Source organism: Rhinoderma darwinii, chromosome 2 (genome assembly GCF_050947455.1).
Source record: "Rhinoderma darwinii isolate aRhiDar2 chromosome 2, aRhiDar2.hap1, whole genome shotgun sequence".
In the NCBI taxonomy this organism is placed as follows: Eukaryota; Metazoa; Chordata; class Amphibia; order Anura; family Rhinodermatidae; genus Rhinoderma; species Rhinoderma darwinii.
This window is the reverse complement of record NC_134688.1, coordinates 447,139,384-447,159,461: the sequence shown is the minus strand read 5'-3', so window position 1 is coordinate 447,159,461 and position 20,078 is coordinate 447,139,384. Positions and strand designations below refer to the sequence as shown.

Here is a 20,078-nt window from a genome sequence, read left to right as displayed (position 1 = left end):
TCAGACATGAATAATCTATCCTGTAAGATGCTTGTTTCTGTCAACAACAGTCTTCCGTGCCCCATAGATATCATTCTGAAGGTCTTCCGTGCCCCATAGATATTACCGTATACTGAAGGTCTTCCAAGCCCCATAGACCTTATAGCAGGAGCAGTCTAACTTATTTAGTAAGGGACCTATTTTTGACAAAAAAATAATAATTCTCACTATAAAGGCACAATCAAGTTTAGATGGAACAAAAGAAGGCAAAAGGCAGCGATCAAAAAGTTAGTCCAAAAAAGTCAGTATCTACAGGATGGATAATATGAGTCAGGACGAAGAATGAGATTTTGTCTTTGCCTAGAATAGTCAGGTAGTACCTCGTTAAATTGGTGTTTTTCCAAAAAGTAGAGACTTTTTGGCCCCTCCATAAAGAACAAAGAAAAATAAAAAATCACAAACAGTCAAACAATTTCATGTGAACTGAGATGCACTTGTGGGTAATGCTGGAAAGATGCCCAGTGACAGCAGCACGCTACTTCTTCTTCAATAGTTGATGATTAGGGGCCCTCTTCCACATGGAGCATATAGCATCTGTCAACTTGTTAAGGAAAGATGATCACTTTATTTCCTCAGTAACACTTTGAAAATCACTGTAAATGATCCGCACTCATCTGAAACCAAGGAAGAAATCTACCCAGAAGACCTGGTTTCGCCTTCACAATACAGCGTTGATTTCCCAATTGGACGCCAACCCTTGGAAACACTGTACCCCAGCATGAGATGAGAGTTAGAAGGCGTGATACCTCTGATTAAATATCTTCTAATAACCTTCCATGCAAAATGATATCATTAAGCATGATGCTTGGCTGGACAGGGACAGGATTTTTTTTTATCGTGTCTGTGTCATTATAATATCTTGTACGTATTTCATCCTGAATTAGAGTTGTCAGTGATTTGCAAATTCAAATTTTTCAGAAAAAAAATGGTAACGAGCATGACAAGGGTCACATTGAACAAAGAATATTGTCAAGAAATATCTTGGTAACAAGCCCTATGGAGAGATTTGAGCAAATGGTCATTTAACACTTTGAGGCTGCATCATTGGAGTACTGTGATAATTCAGTTAGTTCCGATACAGTGGGTTTAGCTGCAGTCCTATGTACAACGACATATCTTGTCTTGACAATGGGGTGTACCAAATGATAAATTTAAGTCTATGGGATCATGCACACAACGCAAGTTGTATGGAGCCATATTGCAGCACCCATAGGAGTTCTATAGGGTCCTACTGTACCTATGTATGCCTTAGAGGTTTATTTCCTAGCAGATTCCATATGAATCAAATAGAAAAAAGTTGTGTCAAGCTCCATCGGATGCCAGATTACAAGGTTATTCTCTCTGTGGGGGAACTACATATAGCGCTCCATACTAAGGAACTTTTTTTCACTCAAAAACATTGGTTATTCTTTTCCCTGTTTAGGATCCACTTTGGTTAGAAAAAAAACAAAACATAAACAACACATCAAAAACTGCACTGAACAAATTTTGGATGCATTGTCTCATAACTCTAAGTCCTATATAAAACCTCTTGGAGTAGTACCAAATGACAAAATCAGCTCTGCTGTATATGAATGGTAAATTCAGCTCTAATACATCTGCCAAACTCAGCTCTGCTATACCCATAGCTAAAAAAGAGATACCACATTTTTATGATATTTGCTCGTAAATCTATTAGGACGTTGAAAGTGTTTGTAATAAATGAATAACAGGAACAAGCTAAAAAAAAAAATCAAACAAGAGCACAAAAAGGGAGTATGTGACTAACTTGTGGAATGTAACACACATGTTGATACAGATAACAGCAAGAGCTGGAATACACATGGGTATCAGTGGGAGAGCTAGAAGTAATTGAGAACACATGCTAAAGTGGTAGGGGTGCCGCATGTGACCTGTATAATGTTACAGATTCATTTTCACAGAACATTCCATCCATTACAGGAACTGTATGTGGCATATTATGTACAATGCATATATATATATAGTTCTGTAATACATAGGAGAACTAGCCATTGGCTAAATATTCAGTACAAAGTGGCAGGATTCATGTAGTCAATGCTCCTAAAGAAAAATATCTACTAAGACCCCATGCACACAACCTTAAATTCGGCCGCAATTATAGCCCCATTCAGTTCTATTGGCCACAGACACTTTTCTGTATCGCTACGGATGGGTGTCCGTGCCGTAGAACTGTGCCGGGAATTATGGAGCACGTCAGTTTTTTCGTGTTTTACGGGCCGTGCTCCCATATTTTGCATGAGAGTACGGGCAAGGGGCCTAATACTTGCATTTTCAAGTAGTCTTCTCCTTATGTCTAATGTTAATGGTCAATATATTGTATATGTGATCAATGCGTGTTGGATTTTTGAGGACACTAAGAAAAAAAACGGAAAGCTAAATTTGTGACTCGGCTCCCAAAATTTTACTTATCTGGAGCCTTAAGAGAGTTCCTCTAGCCACTCAATTCATGCAAGGAAGAGTGGTGTGAAGTGCCCAGGCACTATACAATTATATGACACCTCTTCTCGATCCCCTCATGCAGGTGTTGAAGGTGCATGATCTGGAAGGGGTAGGCAGGAGGTACCTTTAAAATACCTGCAGAGTTGCTGATCAGGTAAGTATGATTTTGAGAAATGGAAAATCAACCTTAAAGAGAAACTCCCCCAAAAAGTTTTTCTTTGTCATTTTTTATTTGGAAATTCTTCAGACTCCCTAGTGGATAATAGTGACGTATCAGTGGGAATCAGCATCCTAGTTTGATTATTGACTGATGGTCAATAAGAAGGAACAGTGCTGCCAGGTACATTCACTAGAAGGAATGAGGGGAGGTGCACTACCTGCAGTTCTGGTACCAGGTAACAGGGGGATTAAAATGGCAGCCAGGACTAAACAGTGGACTAAGGGATAGGAAGATGAATGGCAGGGGACCTCTCATCATGACAAATGGCTGTCCATGTAAAATATCTCAGCTGTGGTGAATAGAGGGAGTCCTGACCGTTCTATGACATCCATATGGCCTAATGACCTTATGGCTAGAGGCTGATGTAAGGCGACCCTGTAACCTTTGCAAAAAAAAAATATATATATATATATATATATATATATATATATATATATATATATATATATATATTTCTTTGCCTACATCTTGTTAGATTAATCATTATTTGCTACATATAGCTTTATGGAGGAACTATGGCAACGGTCTTAAGATTACATATTTATAGTATATTTTTTAGTATATTTATTAGTATATTTATTCTAAAAAATAATGTTGCACCTGTTGCTTCACACTTTGATGAATTGTTTGTAAATCTTCTATGAAAAAAGAAAGATTTTAGAACAGCAAGGAGGTTTTGAATGGTCAACCGAGCCCGAAATTCTGCATTTGGCGGAAATACTGTGCCTTATGTATTTTAGGTTAATCTGCCACAAAGCTCCTTGTAAAAGAAATGTTTAAAAAAAAGTAACAAATATGGCCATGACTTTGCATTAGATTCATAAAGCTCTGTTCGTAGTCTGCATTTAAGAAAGCATTTGACGCATTTGAGTCACATGGCTAAAGCAAAAAAACATATAACACAATACTGGCTAAAGTAAATGTACTTAAAACCATTATGACATCCTATAATAGGTGTGAAACTGAACAAACAACATATTTATGGGAAAAAAATCCTAATATCCCTAAAAAAAAATCTGAAATGCATTCAACTTGTTCCCTTTAAGCTTTTAAAATTATCTCCTAAAAAAAAAAAAGAAGATGTTTCAAGTTTTAAGTGCATTGAAAACAATCTAAGCCCCTGGTAAAATTCATCTAGCGTTTTACAATCTCTTAAAAGAAAAAAAGTATAGAGAAGAAATAAAAAAAGTTGAGTAAGAATTCTTTTACCCCACCCTATAACTGTTCCCAGTGCTCGGTCAGGGAACAGAATTAGTAATCTCTTAATTCTTCTTTTTAAGATTTCTTCTCTGTTACCCTTCAATACCATAAAACTTCCTGTAATTGGAATATTGAGTTACAAACCCGCGGCTGCTTGTTAAGCCGATGCTGTTTAGTAAAGTGAAAAGAGGAGAAGCATGTTGAAGAGTGAAAGAGTGGCTTAGCGTTCATTGTTTTTGAAGGGCTGATTAAAATTTAGTAAATGCACTTCAGTCGGTGCCCACGGATTCTATAGAATGGACTTCTCATTGCGGGGGACATACATTATTCAAAACAAACCCTAATAGAGCGATTTTGTACTACAACAATGGCATATTGTTAAATTGTCCATTTCAACAAATGTTGCAGCCTTAGTTAAACTGGTATCTACTCGGGTAATTAAACGCTGAGGGGGCAAAACGTTTGTCCAATATTCAGCTAATTATTTTATTGTAGGGTTAATTACTTGTATAGGCTTGATTCAGGCCATTGACCAGTCATTATTTTTTATGGATGAGTTCGAATATTTTCTCTCACTTTTATATACTAGTATTGATAGTACAATTTGGCATGGAGAATAAATTGAAAATAACAATTAGGTTGTCGTTTTTCTAGGGTAAAGACAATATGTATATTAAGAATACTGGTTAGCAAGGCTCTAGATTAGAATATAATAGTAATGAAATAGTAATGAGGACTTTTCTGATCAACTTAGTTACCCCTAGATAATGGGCCGAGGGGCTAAAATGTGCCATTCAATAGGGAAATTTAACACCTTCTAAACAGAGTTGCCAACCAGATTTGTTCTTTATTCAAGACAATTTATCCAAAAATCACGGACAGCCAGCACTTTTTATGGTCAAATTGCTAAACCATGATAATTCAAAAGATTTTAAGTAAAAAAATACTATAGCTTAGAATACTGATATGAACACATTAGCAGCATTTACTGTGACCTCTAAAATGATGATAATTACAATCCCAATTATCTGTACAAGCTCCAAAAAAAAAACTTCACGGATCAATATTTTTTTTTACAAACACTGCACAAAAGTACTACATTTTTACAGACTGTACCGGAATTTGCAGACGGTTGGCAGCCCTGCTTCTACATAAGGATTTAGGGGAAGCTAAACGTCTAGCTCAGAAGACTTAGGAACTGGTTTGTCAGACAAAAATAAAAAGCTTTAGGAGGAGCATTTGTAATCACCCCTACTTCTGTCTATATAAGGGGAAACTCATTGCATAATAATATAGAAACACATCTTGAACCCTAATTTTTCAAGGAGTTCAACATCGCTCTAATAAGACATATGTACAACACCTTTAACTTAAAGCTTCTACATAGCATATGGTTAATGGGGATACCCATCACTTCCTCTTTGTTGGTGCTGGAAGGAACTAAAGGTTTTTTTTTTACACTGGTTGATTATCATGCAGACGAGGATCCGTATAACACTTGTTGCCGATAATTGTCCTTTGTAAACAGGGCAGCGATCAGCAGATGAACGAGCAAGCGCTCGTTCATCTTCTGATCGTATCGTTTTAAAAAAGTGAAATATTATCGTTGTCGGCAGCACATCTTAGTGTGTAAACAGGGAGACGCACTGCCGACATGATGATAATGTATGGGGACGTGTGATCGGAGTAACGACCTCTAATCCCCATCCATAGCTCCGTGTGACAGGAGCAAACGAGCGGCGATCAACGATGTCTCGTTGATCAGCGTTCACTGCACCGGCCAATTGTTGTCCGGTCTAAAAGGCCCTTAAGGTCAATCGGAACATAAGAGATAATAGAAAAATAACATTTATCTATTTAGAGCGACAGTATATTCTTTTGACCAATGGGAATATTCAAATTCTAGATAAGAAGCCAAACCAACCTGAATCCAAAGTATTAGAACATTGTGATGAACAATAAAACAACCCATAGACACAGTATTCACACACAACCCCCTATTGGCCCTCTAATGACTTGGTTTGCAACACTGATGAAGCTCATTTAACCGATTTTGAAGTGTACACAATCTTAGAATGAGTCATATCATCTTCTCTCCTTAGCCCCTAAAATGTTAGAAAGCAAAAACGTGGGTAATTATACCAAGGATCATGGTAAGTTGGTTGGGGGACAACGAAGAACTGAGTTATTCTGTCCCAGGTGGTTAGGAGTGTGGTGGTGTTTAAGAGGACACCATCTTAGTCTTTGCTATGGGGCCACATCACTTCTAGACTAGAGTGTAAAGGATCTGCCAGGCACAGCTTCGGGGTTAACGCCCATAGATAATCAGTCTGCACATGCTTCTATGTCTGTGAGACTGACTCCATCTTCCACCACTCAGGATGGCAGGCTTAGGAGTGGGAGAGCCTATCACAGCCTGGCCAGACGGAGCTAGATCCCGCCCTCTGTCTATTTATACGTGCCTTTCCTGTTCCTCCTTTGCTTGTGATTCTTTTCGTTTTGTTTCCTGGCCCTGCTGCAGCGTCTTGTACTATTGTCCTTGCTTCATATTGACCCCGGCTTGCTGACTACTCTCCTGATCTGCGTTTGGTACCTCGTACACTCCTGGTTTGACTCGGCTTGCTCACGGTGTTGCCGTGGGCAACTGCCCCTTTCTCCCCCTAGCTCTGTGTACCCTTGTCTGTTTGTCTGTCGTGCACTTATTGAGCGTAGGGACTGTCGCCCAGTTGTACCCCGTCGCCTAGGGCGGGTCGTTGCAAGTAGGCAGGGACTGAGTGGCGGGTAGATTAGGGCTCACTTGTCTGTCTCCCCACCCTCCGTCATTACATAGAGATTTTCTAATGCACAATAAAAACCACATGACGAATAGTTAGAAGGAAGAGACCCATATCCCAAAAAAAACAGTATACAAGGTACTGTATAACACCATAAAATAGGCAACTATACAATGCAAAGCGTATTCCGGTGGCTTGATACCAACACAAAATCATTTGTAGTGTTCATAACAGAATGCAGATAAAGTAGATGTCAAAGCCAAATTGATATGTGCTGTGCAAAAAGACCTTTATGTCTGCCATGTTCACAGCTGAGCCCTATTGAATGGCAAGTGCACAATAGCAAAGAAACATAGTGGAACTGTTGACAAAGCTGAATCTTGGTGTGTGAACACTTGTTCTACTATGGCAGAATGCAAAGTCTTACTATAATGGTTGGACAAGGATGTGCAAAAACATGGAGGATAGCACATTTGGTAAACCAATATAAAATTAATTAAAAAAATGCCCAGCTCTTGAAGCCCTATGGTTGTCCAGAATATAAAGCAGACACTTAAGTGTTATAATGTAGAGACAGTGTTAAAAGAAGAGCTCTTTAGCGTTACTAGTATACAAAGTGGATCAATTTGGTTTAGTCTATCAATAAAACACTATTATGGGTAGAAAGTAGAAACTCATTGCGTTTTCATTGCACAAAGCAGTCCCCCTTTTCTTTGGTTGGTGAACAAGTCCCTTTTTTTTTATTAAAGGAAAAGTGTCACCCAAAAAAATTTTTTTATATCAGTTTGATGTTAGTGTTTTATTAAAAACGTTTATATTTATTTGTGTGTTACTTTTTTTATTTTTTTACTTTTTCTTCCCTATGGGGGCTGCCATTTTTTTCCCATTTCTGTATGTGTCGATTAACGACACATACAGACATGGAATACGGCAGCTACAGTCCCATAGTGAATTTCGAACAGGGCCCGTTCCATCCACTATGGTGTACGCCGTCTGTGTGGGAACGGCGCATGCGCCGCTCCCACACAGTCCAAGTTGAACTGTGCGCCGTCCGGCGCCATTTTCCTGTGGACCGGAAGTCGCGGCCGGACAGTAAGATTACTACTTCCGGTCGCGGCTTCCGGACTTGTGCACTTGGAGCAGCGGCAGCAGACGGAGCGGACGGACCGGAGGGAGCAGCGGCGGCAGGAGCAGGTAAGTTATTTCTATGTATGTTCGTGTTTCAGTGTGTGTTTACTACTGTATGTAAACCTACTACACTGTGTGTTAGCTCAAAAAATGGCGACACACAGTGTAGGAGGTTTGACCGTTCAATCCCCTCGTTTCTCCCGGCACTAGCCAGGATAAAGGAGGGGGGGATTCTGAGAGCTCACTAGAGCGAGGGATTTTTTTTCCAATTTTGCAGCATAAAGCAATGTGGTTGCTTTACCACATGCAATGCTGCAATTTTGGGAATTGCTCCATCTAGTGACCAGCACTGGGAAATATTATAAATTAGAATCTAATTTATAATATTTCCTGACTCGTGAAAAAAATTAAAAAAATTAGAACAATGTTTAATCACCTACACACTAATTGTTTAACTAAAAAAAAAAAAAATTTTTTTGCTAGCAACACATTCCCTTTAAGCTTTTACAGAAAATATAACCTATTAATTTCCTGCTGATGACAAGGAACTTGCCTGCTGAGTCTTGGACCTGCTCCCAGCCTACAGCACAGAGCCTGATGGTTTTCCATTTTCTTTCCCCCACCGATGAACTCCAATTGACTTGCCAGAGTTCATTGCAGGACAAGGAATGGAGCTGTATCAGACAGTGATCACTCTGGAAGCTGAAGACCCCCGTAGTTATCATGTTCTATATAAATGGTGTACACATTGAAATTCCCAAGGACCTTCGTAGAGCTGACAGGTCCAGTAAAAGTGTGCTGTCCAAGGACACTGCCAAGGTCATTGTTAAGCTGGTCCTGAATAATTTTCAGTTTCTGATAGAAACCATGGAATAGGCTACCGACAACTAAGAACTGATTTACATTACATAAGAAATATATTCTTCTTACCTTCATATAATACATTCCATGTAGCTTCCTCCAGGGACGCCTGTAAAAAAAGGAGAGGAGTCATCAATACAATGTATACCTATAGTTAAAGGGGGTGTCTTGCTTAGAAAACCCATTTTCATATATCCCATTAGTGAATTCTGAGTTAATAGAAGGAGGTCCTCTGTTCAGTATCCTCACCTCTTGACTAGAATGGTTACAAAAAGCGTGTCTCTCTTGCTGGAGGATCTGTCCTGCATTACACAGACAATCCATTCATATGAATGAGCACGGTGTAATGCTTAATTTTCCCTGTGGTGGCGCTGCAGCGAAATTGAACACTTACTGCCAGGTTTCCTCCACAGAGATTACCGCTGATTGCTGGGGGTCTCGGCAGGGGGACACTTTGTGATCAGCTTATTGTCAAGGGACCCTTCTAACAGGTAGGCAGTGTCCAAAGGGGACAGATCCTTTAAGATTTAACAGATATCAGAGGTACAAACAGGCAGGAATATAATTTTATATCATGTTTATATTTATATGTAATGAACATTTGCTTGTCTGAAGTCTCTACTTTCATGTGCTCTATTAGGGCTAATTCACATGGAGTATTTTGGTGCTGTTTTTGATGCGGAAACCGGTGGCAAACTCAGCCTGCTCACAGATGCTTGCCATGGCTATAGGTGTAGCAGTCAGCGAATCTGGGCCAAAATATAAAATGATAAATCTATGAGGTGGGAGTAGGGGTAAAAACATTTTTTTATGGGTTCTCACATGGTAATCTTTATGGTAATCACTGGTGTAGATGTTCAAAATGATCAATGGCTCGACACTCCAAAAACAGGAGACATAAGCAGCACAAAGTAATAAGTAGGATGACTAAATTAACAATTACTTAATTCATACCAATAATAATATGATGCCTAACAAGAGATGCATTAGCCAAATATTACAAAAATAACATTTTCTTTGAAATTCAATAATGGGAATAAAAGTTGGTCAAACATTGGTACAAAAGCAGCATTTCAATAAATATATTATAAATGTAATACAGGTTTACCGTATACTAGGAATATACATGACATAACCAATGACAAGATGAAGAGTACTTATTATAAGGACAGCATTCAGGAACAAAACAATACGACGGGTGGAACGCAAGCACTGATGTATAAATACAGTTCCTTCCATCTATTCAGCAGTCAAATTTGTTGATCAGGAAGAAAGTTATATTCCACATTACGCATCCAGCAGCAGATCATGGAGGGCAAGGCTGTGCATTGTTGTACCAGGTGATGAAGAACGTAGCTGCTGTATAGCCAAACGTACATGAATATGGTCAACATGCGCAACTTGTTGAATCCTGTATATTTACTCACATGCAGAAGTTAAGTCATGATTAAAATATGTGTTCTGTGGAGTATGTTTGTAGACCAGAGATTAGGGGGAATAATTATGAATGCAAACGTCAGGATAGATGATTTTTCTTTAGGATCTTATATACAGTATATTATGGCCAAGGTCAATATAAATGATGTTCTGCAAGGGGGTCTAAGAAAAGATGCAGGGGAAGACTGATAATTTGGGCATTAGAGTAGTATCTGAGGGTCCACAGCCAGGAGGTACCCACAGAACTTTGTCAGTTACACTCCTTAAAGTGCACCTCAAATGCAATTAATTTACCCAAACCATGTGCATCCTAGAGATTGATAACGGGCGCATGACCTTTAATGCCTGGGGGTCCAGATCCCTCTTTATCCACTCTAAAAAGATCATCTTCGTAGAAGTTTCACCTTTCCTACAATCCATGTTTCCTTATTAGGAACAAGGCAATTTTTTACATTAAAAACCAAAGGACTTTGTCTTTGCCTCCTTGCAGTCAGCCATAACTTTTTCTATTTTTAGGGCAACGTAGCTTTTTAAGGCTGTTTTTTTTTTATTGGGGGAGGGGGGGGGGTTTGCTGGAAAGGACTAACCATTTTATCTAATATCTATCTATATTTTTGTTGTTTACTCACTTTTATTTTATATTTTTTATCATTTTCTGTGTATTATTTTTTGCTAACAGTAAATCTTATTTTATTATTTTTAACATTTTAGTCCCATTAGGGAACTTTTAAACATTTTTTTTTTCTATATGTAATGTTATTTATATAAAATGCATAAGCATCTCATGTGAAATGCATAGGCATCTATTAGGGCACACCTAAGGTATTCCCCAACAGGAATTAATACTGGACAGCCCATTGGGGCCTTTGTTAGCCACCTCTCTTTGTCTGCACCATGATCAGTTCTGATTAAGATTCTTATAGGCTTAAATGGCTGGGAACAGAGTTTTCTCTGATCCCGGCCATTAGTGCAAGAGTGTGGTTGTCAATCGTAGCCACACTCCGGCTGGTGATGGCACAGCACAACTGTTTTGCCTGTGCGATCACTTGGACGTACATGTACGGCATCGTACGGAAATTACCTTCAACGATGACGTCCATGTAAGTGATAAAACGTGTGATATCGACATATTTACTGTAGTTTGACTTGCATTGTTTCAAAACATATTTAGTTTCAACTCACCAACAACCAGCCACCACAGGACACATCAGAATATAGATTAATAACCTTCCATATGAAGCTCGATTTACCATATAGTAGCTATTTTATTTGTGACATTTAATGAATTTACACAGGTCAATGAAAAAAAAGGCTTAAAGAGGCTCTATCACCAGATTATAAGTGCCCTGTCTCCTACATAATCTTATCGGCGCTGTAATGTAGATAACAGCAGTGGTTTTTATTTTGAAAAACAATCATTTTTTAGCAAGTTATGAGCAATTTTAGATTTATGCTAATGAGTTTTTTAAAGACCAACTGGGCGTGTTTTTACTTTTGACCAAGTGGGTGTTGTAAAGAAGTGTATGAGGCTGACCAATCAGTGACTTATCAGTGACATGCACTTCACATTGTTCCAGCCCAGCATGATCCACAGCACAGTGTGATTGTGCAGGGAAAGAAGCTGGGCTGGAACAATGAGAAGTGTATGAGGCTGATTGGTCACTGATTGGTCACTCATACACTTCTTTAGAACACCCACTTGGTCAAAAGTAAAAACACGCCCAGTTGGTCTTTAAGAAACTAATTAGCATAAATCTAAAATTGCTCATAACTTGCTAAAAAAATGATAGTTTTTCAAAATAAAAACCACTGCTGTTATCTACATTACAGCGCCAATCAGACTATGTAGGAGATAGGGCACTTATAATGTGGTGACAGAGCCTCTTTAAAAGGGTTTAAGGAAAAAGGACGATCAGCTAAAAGATTGATGAAAACAATCACAGGAATCCTGAAATTGCCACTGAGAAGAAAGCTGAAGACCAAATTAGAAATCAGGACATCCTGAAGAACCGTTATTCATAAGGATGACAGGAGTCACAAAAGTTGATGAAACCTAATAAAGAGATATCAGTCCAAAAGAGAAAGGAACAGATAATATATATATATATATTGCTATGTAATCTGGGATTATTAACTAAAAAGCATCAGCATACAATAGATCCTTAATCCTGACACTTCACGCTCAGCTCTATTTAAATTCTCTAGGTTGCCATTTCAAATAAATAAGTAGCGACTCCAACACATTCTTTCATTTAAAATCTATTCGTCCACCCTCCCAGCCCAGCAGCAGACACAGGCCAATTTGTATGCAGGGGTGGACAGAGCATTCAGGCATAAGGGCAGTGCCCGAGGACCCATTCCCGGAAAGTTCCCACAGCCCCAGAGTCAGATTCATTATAAGTGAGATCAATGCCTTCAAAAGGCAGGGGACCCATAATATAACAATTCTGGAACATATTTTCTTAGAGCTCTGCGTTGTGCCGTTCCTCTGTTATTCCTCCTATAAATTTATGAATAAATTAACAACTGGGTGTTACCATTCCTCTTTTCAAAGGGAGATGAACCTACATTACTTTGACTCACATCTAATACGAGGGGTTTATACATTCTTTAATATATTTGCGTACAAAAAAAACATATATTTTTCTGTTGAAGTTCTATACCTATAAGGAGACACGGTGAGAACTTCCAGTAAGTTAAATGATATATTATTTACATAAGGATTTATTTATTTAATAATTTCTATGCTTGGCTTCGTACAACCGGGACAGATTCATATTCCCTATAGGTGATTTAAGCTGATGCATTTACATTTCGCATTGAGGACATTTCAGTCAGTGAATCAGTCCACTATATACTGCTAACTACATAAAGCCGGATGAAATGTCTTAAGTATTGCTATAGGGTGAAAAGCCAAAGTTAAATGAAATGAGGCATAAGTAATTTCTGGCTGCATGTCTGAGGAGGTATCAGTGCCAAGAATTGGCATGCCCCATGTATAGCGCTATGTTTAGCAGTATTTGGTTTAGTATACCACAATCTATGGTAATGACAGGAGCATAGCGGCACGCAGAGGATTTCATGTGCATGGAACACAAGTAATGTCTATCAAGCCTATGAACCCCCCCCCCCTCTTTGATTATCATTGATACATGTAAAGTATAACATTTTTGTAATATATATTTTTTACATGTTGTGCTGTTGCTCTGCTTGCTACCTGGAAACTGCCAACAAGTTGCTGTTGACTGATCTAATGCTGTTCTTAGTAGGGTTGTCACGATACCAGAATTTGGACATGGATACCGATACTTTGTGTAGTATTGCGATTCTCTATACCAAAACGATACTTTGCCAATAATAATAAAAAAAAAAAAAGTTATTCCATTTTCTGATGTGAGGCACGAGGAGTGATGGATTTTGAACCTCCACGTGCCTCACATTAATAGTCATTAACCCCATCATGTTTCTCACTGCCATAATGGACAACATTGGGTTAATGTGTGAGGTACATGATGGGGTTCATTACTATTAATGTGAGGCACATGGAGGTGCTAAATTCATATCACATTGTGCCTCACATTAATAAAGTGAAAGAAAGCAGTTTTTATTTTATTTACAGTGTACACATAATAAATGATGCTATTAATTTGTTGCGCAGGTTTTTACGATCGCGACGATACCGAACATGTATATTTTATGTATTGAGCCTTTTATTTTAATGTTTATCGTAAAAAAATGTGTGCATGGATTTTCTCACGCAACAACGGCCCTTAGCCTGTCCGCTATGACGAACTTGATTCAACCTTTGTAATATCATATATTATACGATCAAAACTGTAACCAGCAGCAGAGGGTAAAGTTTATGTTCTTTGACACATTTGTTTGAATGTAATGTTTTATCTTCCCCTCTCTTCCCTTCCTTTCTGTACCCCCTCCCCTCATCCATCTACATCCTAACAATTACTGTTTGTGAAAACCAAAATAAAGAATTTCCAACAAAAAAAGTGTGTATTTATTACTTTATTTTTTTTTACTTTTTTTTATTTTTAATCTTTACTGGCATATATCTATATACTGATAGTACACAGGCAGTTGTTAGGACATACCTAAGTATGCCCTAACAGGACATCTTTCAATGGACCCTGGGCTGCCTGCCCATATATGGCATGTCCCTCAATCACGTCACAGTCATTCCCTGTGATGTGATCCAAGGGGCACCCCCCTTCCCATTTTCTCCTGAAATGCTGCTGTCAGCTTTGATTGCAGCATTCAAGGGAATAGCGGCGGAGATCAGAGGTTTCTCTGATCTCCACCGTTAGAGCGGGGCTACGGCTGTGTAATACAGCCATTGCCCCGCTCCTGACAACAAGTGCGCGCTAGCGGTCAGTGCTGCACTAATGAGCGGCGGCTTTGCAGTGTGCTCGCCATGTTCTTTGTCTTTTGTGCTGACGCTCATTAGTGCACCATGCAGCATTACTGCCTCACATCATGCTGACCAGCGCACTTGTCAGGAGCGGGGTAATGGCTGTATTAGACAGCCGCAGCCCCGCTCTGACTAAATTAATGTACAATACTAAGCTGTGCGGCCGCACAGCTTAGTATTGAAATACATGAATTTACGGTATTGAACCGTTTGAGGGTGCACGGTATCAAAATAGTATCGATATTTCGATGCATCGTGCAACCCCAGTTCTTAGTACATAACAGTGTACTGCTCAATTAAACCTCATTACCCACATGACGATTGGATCATTACCACATGAATACCCCATTAAATGATTATGACGTATTTATACAGGTAGCTTAGAATGTTTGGAAATTCATGCGTTAATGAGATAAACTGTAATAAGGTATGGAAACTGTTACAAGGAGTTTTTCAACCTGTATGAAAACAAAATATCTTGGCATACAACAAGAAAAAAATTGGCAATTATGTATTAGAAGTTGCCCCCAATGTTTACAATTCTGATCAGCTCAATGTAAGCAGAACTGTATTACATGCAGTGTGATTCATAGTCTTAAAGCTCTGTTCTGAAACTACAGGTCATGTTATATGTGGAGCTCCTCTACTTAAGCCCTTATTCACACGACAGGGTTCATAAAACGGCCGTCACCCGGCTGCAGTAGGAACAATAGACCCCTAATGGGGCTATTCACACGACCAATTTTTTTGACGGCCCGGGAAACCTGGCCTTCAAAAAATGGGACATGTCCTATTTTCGGCCGTTTACCCGGCCGCCCGGCTCCCATAGAAGTCTATGGGGCCGGGTAATACACGGCGATCACCGGAATGTGTACCGAGTGATGGCCATGTATTCCGTCGCTCGCTCCCTTCTCACAGCGCAGAGTGCATGTGAGGAGGAGGAGTTGATGCCATTCGGACGAATGGCTGTACACTGGAGGTAAGTTTATACACTGTGTGGCAGGGCCGGGGTGTACAGCAGGTGGAAGGGAGCACTGAGCTGGCTCCCTTTCTCTGCTTGTTTTAAAAGCGCCCTGGCCCGGCGACACCTTCCATGGCCGATGGCGCTGCTAGCAGCTGCTGCGGCTGCTACTACTGTAGCGACGCCACTATAGCAGAGCAGGGAGGTATCTCCCTGCTCTGCTATGTGCTAGCCCCACTTTAGCTCCCTGAAGGAGCGGAATCCCCGTGTGTTCGGGGATTCCGCTCCTGGACAGCTCTGTCTCTGTCCATATCTGGGCAGTGACATCAGGGGAAACTCCTGAAGCGGAATCCCCGAACACTCTGTGACCGGGGATTCCACACCAGGCGAAGCCAGTAACGTTCAGTGTCCATAAATGGACACAGACGACAGGGGCTTTTCCTGAAGTGGAATCACCGGCCACATGGGGATTCCCCTTCAGGAGTTGCACCTGATGTCACTGTCCAGATATGCCCGGGCCGGAGCGGATGCAAAACTATGCAAACCGGCCGGGAAAAACGGCCGATTTTATCGGCCGACACTCGGGCTCGGGCTGGACCCTGTCGTGTGAATAAGGCATAAGTGTGACATATAGTGATGTTATTTATGAGCTTTCTAATGTTAGAACTATGAAACTACCATGAAAAACAGGCAGAACAGAAGGAGAGAGGAAGTTTGGTATATTAGAAGTCTGCCTACAAGCAGTTATAGTCCACCCTGCTTCCCTTCTCTTTTGACATACTATGCAATTCAGGGTCTGTGAGAAACTGGGTGACAAAACTTAGGGTAAGGCCACACGGTGCGGTCATGGTGCGTTTATGTTGCGTTTTTAAATCGCAGCAAGTCACTTTTCAATAAAAGTCAATGGTGAAATTTGTGCTTTGGACAGACGGCTGCTATTATATTACAATGTGTTTTTCGTGCAGTTAACTGCATCTTCATAAAGTCCGACCGCATGCAGTTAATGACCGCGCTGCCAAAGTTGTTGCTGAGCTGCTTGCGTTTTTGATAACAGTTCTGCAATACATTGTAATGAACTATATACAGGCAGCACCTAACAAACTTCAACACCAGAGAAAACGATGTCCATAAACTATGTGCGCAAAAAAACTGCAGCGTTACAGAGACAAAAAACACATGCAGTTTACCTCATGTGGTTTTCAAACACAACAAAACCGCGTCAACGACGCAATGTATGGCCTTACCCTTATTCGTACTGAAATGGCTGCCATTAGTGGTTGTCACCTGTGGAAATTCTGCATCCATTAGACCAACAATTTAATTGAACAACTGAAAAGGACACTAAGACTCCACAACAAAGTTCATCTGTTAAACAGAATTATTTACATATTTTAGTCAGTTTTTAGAAGCTTTTGATAAAATGATCATAAAAAAAATATTCAAATTCCTGTGGTATTAAACAAATCACAGCGTCCATGGCTGGTATCACGATTGTACAAGTTTCAAAATTACATTACGACAGACATTTTAATCCCCACCCATGGGACAACTTAACCCCTTACCGATATATACTATAACTGTACGTCATTGTCGCTAGGGGGGAATATGGAGCAGACTCGTGGGCTGAGCCCGCTCCATACTCAGTGGGTGACGGTTGTATGTTACAGACTGTATAGTCTGTAAGTACAGTCTGTAAGTATAATCTATATTTCTCTGCAACGGCCGGGATATGGGATAACGCTGACCCCGGCCATTTAATAGCGATCGTGGTATCTAAGCCATTAGAAAGAGGAGGGAGCCCCATCAGTTACTCCATAGGCCCCCTTGTGACGTGGTCACGGGATGTCAGTGGTTGTCATGACAGGACTTATTAGCCGGTAAAAATTACAATATATTACAACACATAGATCGCTTGCTCAAGTCCACTAGGGGACTAAAAAAAAATGTACAAACAAGAAAAAATATTGAAAGTTTAAAAAAAACTTTTCCCATTTTTCCCCTAAAGTAATAAATATAATTGGTATCGCCGCATCAGCAAAAGTCACAGATATTACAATATAAATTAAACCACAGGATTAACGCCGTAAAAATAAATTTAAAATAAAATTTATTTTTTTTTGTCACCATAGCTCCCCTAAAAATGGAATGAAAAGGGATCAAAAAGTTGTATGGTACCTATAAAAACTCCAGCAAAAAAGGTCCTGACATCACAAATTATGGCTCTCTCAATATAGTGTCATATATTTTATAATCTATATCACCGTAATCTCATTGACCCGCAGAATTAAGTGAACATGGACAACCCAAACAACAATGGAGGAATCACAGATTTTTTTTTTCCAATTCCAACCGTTTTTTTTTTTTTTATATTTCTAGTACATTATAAGGTACAATAAATGGTGCCATTAAAAACTACAACTTGTCCAGCAAAAAACAAGCCCACATGTGGCTATGATGATGAAAAAAGATAAAAAAGTTATGGTTTTGGAAGGCGGGGAGGAAAAAACAAAAATGAAAAACAGAAAAAATGGTGCAAGGGCAAAGGATTAAGCCCCGACTGGTCCGTTTTGCGGTACATTTTCATAAGCTCGCCCCCTAGAAGTCCCATATGTAAAATGAATATGAGCAGTTATGTCTTACAAAGCATTGACTAGCGTTGAGATATAGCAGGACTCGTCTGTCTGTGACAATAACCAGTCCTTACCAGGGGTAAATAGACCTGCTAATGACAAGAGCATAAAAGCAAACAGAGATATGAGGAATATGTGTCACTTTAGAAGATGCTTGTGGGATATTGGAAAGCCTTCTTTTGCTGACAAGTAGGATTAAGTAAATATCATTGTTACTGATAAGATGCATTTTTTAAATGTCTAAGATGTATTAACAAGTGTAGGAAGTATGTACAAAAATTTACCGCACCATAGATGGAGAGATGCGGAAAAACACAGAGCACAAGGATATGTGTGACCAACTGTATGTGTATATATATATATATATATATATATATATATATATATATATATATATATATATATATATATATATATATATATAGCCAATTCTAAGTATTATTAGTCCCTGGAAATGCTAGGTGACAACAAACACCATTACAGTTCCCACAGGAGCTTCCATGTGAAGAGAGACTGAAGTGGTAGTATTTCACTGTATTTCTAGGTGGAGCTCTCAGTATTACCAGCATTATGTGCAGGGGGCGGGCACAGGAAGAAGTCTGAAAGGTGCAATTTCAGCCAATAGCTGCAGAGCAGGAAGTGATGTACAGTCCATTAACATGCAGACATTTTGTTATTTCTTTTGGTGTACACAGCACTTTGGAAACTTGCATTTGGAGGGCCAAAGTGAAAGAGTTAATGGCCCTTTTATGTTACATGACCCTTGTAGCTTCAGTTTACTCATTATGAAATTTGTCCAGAGTTTCACTGTAAAAAAGCAAAATGATAGAAAGTTTATTTAAAAAATATAAATGTTCCTTTTGCAGAAACGTAAAATAGTCTACCTGGGCACTGTATCTGTAGAAACATATATCAAACTCGCTCAGGTTTTCTGGGACTCACTCACACCCCCTGGCAATTTATAAGATTTAATCTGCGTTTTCTGACCCCTGCATATTTGCACATGTTCTTTCTTTGCTTATCATATGGTGTTAATATAGATATAGAGCTGGTATTTGTTTAAAGTACATGTTATGGTATGGTGTGGTGTATATCATCATTATTTGAATACTATATGGTTGTATATATGCACTGTATGGTAGTATTATTTATGCACTCTATGGATGTATAAGGGAAATATATAGTGGTAGTATTTATGTAATGCATGGAGGTATATTGTAAATAGATAGTGGTATTATTTATAATCTATATGGAGGTATATTGGAAATGTATGCCAGTCCTATTTGGGTACTATAAAGCACTGTTTAATGTGGTAAAATGTAAGCTCTGTATGTCTGTATTATCTTGCCATGGCATAGCACACTTATTGATCACTATATGGAACAATTATTTATCCACCCTGCGACATTACTTTGTAATTTCATAACAATGCTTCACTATGCCCCAAGTCGTGCCCACTTCAATGAAATGGCTTCCTCTTCTTGTTGGGGCACGCTGTTTTTGCTGCTACTGCATCACCATCTCAGCAGACGGGTAGAAACTTGTACTCTATCTGTAAATGCCAATAACCATGGCAGAACCTATAGCTGATATTGTGGGCTGAATGGTTACAGGTGATTTCACATACAGTGCCCTCTTCAAACTGTTTTATTTATATTTCATTGTATAATAATTTGTGCATTTCCGTTAAATCTGCATTACTCCCACGATTCTAAGTAAGTTACTGAGTGGCTAGTTCTGCGCTATTCAACACAAGAAAACCGGAGAGGTCACATGATATTCAATATACATATCTCAGTACATCTGACATGTGGGTGTTCCATCTCTGAGGCCCCCGCCTATTGTGAGATGGCCGTCACATCCAGACGGAGAATGAATGGAGAAGTGGCCTTATATGTGTGCGGCACTCCATTCAAGTTTATTGGAGTTACCAAAACAATTGAGC

General features: G+C 39.3%; 1 long non-coding RNA gene across 2 annotated transcripts in view; it reads right to left on the bottom strand.

Annotated features, from left to right (window-relative positions):
* The window catches only part of LOC142743592 (uncharacterized), a 365,206-nt gene that overhangs the window by 127,149 nt on the left and 217,979 nt on the right, over positions 1 to 20,078 (bottom strand). For both annotated transcript variants that reach the window (XR_012881591.1, XR_012881592.1), the window contains one exon: positions 8,752 to 8,791. This is a non-coding gene — a long non-coding RNA (uncharacterized LOC142743592). The remainder of the gene's footprint in view (positions 1 to 8,751; positions 8,792 to 20,078) is intronic.